This window comes from Penaeus monodon, chromosome 15 (assembly GCF_015228065.2).
Source record: "Penaeus monodon isolate SGIC_2016 chromosome 15, NSTDA_Pmon_1, whole genome shotgun sequence".
NCBI lineage: Eukaryota > Metazoa > Arthropoda > Malacostraca > Decapoda > Penaeidae > Penaeus > Penaeus monodon.
In genome coordinates, this window is record NC_051400.1 from 17,077,627 (window position 1) to 17,078,799 (window position 1,173).

Consider the following 1,173-nt stretch of genomic DNA (forward strand, 5'->3'; position numbering starts at 1 on the left):
TCTCGCACCGCAACACGTAAACCAAGGTGCGCCGCGATATCATACGGCGCCTGCCTCCTGCGGCATGAGAACCGCGGTCCGTCTGATGTGGCCGATCCGCCCGTTTATGCGGATCAAGTATATATTTCATTTCACACGTTTTTTAAAGAGCTCTAAATCTTCCCTTCGCCTTCACTAGTCTGGAAAAACTAAAAGTCACTACCCGATTTTTCACGTGGGATTTTACTTGGGTTTACTTTATCAATGTTGCATGAACTAATTCCCTTTGGTGGAAATGCAAACAGTAAGCAAGTTTTAAATGCATTAATTACAGAAATGCTATGATGGCAAATCCTCTTACCGCTATAAAATTCTACGTCTCTCCCACGCCCCCTTTCAATAACCGAACCGTAACTAATGTTAATTTGTGCCGCGAAATACAACAGACTGAAAATAACTGATCACAAAGAACACAGCACCCCGTCTTTCAACCAAAAGAAAACACCCAGAGTATAAATCACAAGTACATACAGTCATAAAAATGAGGAAAAAACAGCAGGTAATGACAACGACGATCTAGCAATATCGGGCGCCCAGCCAAGACACGAACCCAATCAGGATAAATCCTTTCTACAAGCGATAACAACAGCTCAAGCTATATAGATTGCCCAAATTATCCCTCTGAGAACCGTCCTTGAGGGTACAGCCCAGGCGGCCCGGAGTGAAGCCCGTTTCAGCGAGGACGGACACGGGAGCACACTGCTATGAGGGCTTCGCAACGGGGTGTTGCTTCGACAACTTGCACGAGGTTTGGCCACTTGTTCTGCGTTATTATGGTCATTCTATACCAATTTATTACCTTTGCTTATCTCTTTTTTTGTCGGAACGATGGCGTTGCGTTTTATAACTTGAAATACCACGAGAAAAATATAATATTGTACCGCCATTATTACGTCTCATAGTTATATCGATTGGGAAAAGTTCTCTATATAACACCAAATGACTTGTCAAGTTTTTACGATAAGTACTGTACTGTTATACAAAAAATAATAAAGAAACATTAATCACAATTTAAGCAAAAAATAAACAAACAAAGGTATCGGTCGTGTCTCTTACAAAGAGCACCGCATAACACGCCTAAAAGGAAGAAAGGTAAATAATCAAATCCAGTACAACTCTACCTTCAACCAAGAC

The 1,173-nt window shown here is 41.6% G+C and overlaps 1 protein-coding gene across 1 annotated transcript in view; it reads right to left on the reverse strand.

Moving 5' to 3' along the window:
• LOC119581792 (cGMP-dependent protein kinase, isozyme 2 forms cD4/T1/T3A/T3B-like) overlaps positions 1-1,173 on the reverse strand; it is a gene marked incomplete at its 5' end in the record, with an annotated part of 43,492 nt that overhangs the window by 40,687 nt on the left and 1,632 nt on the right.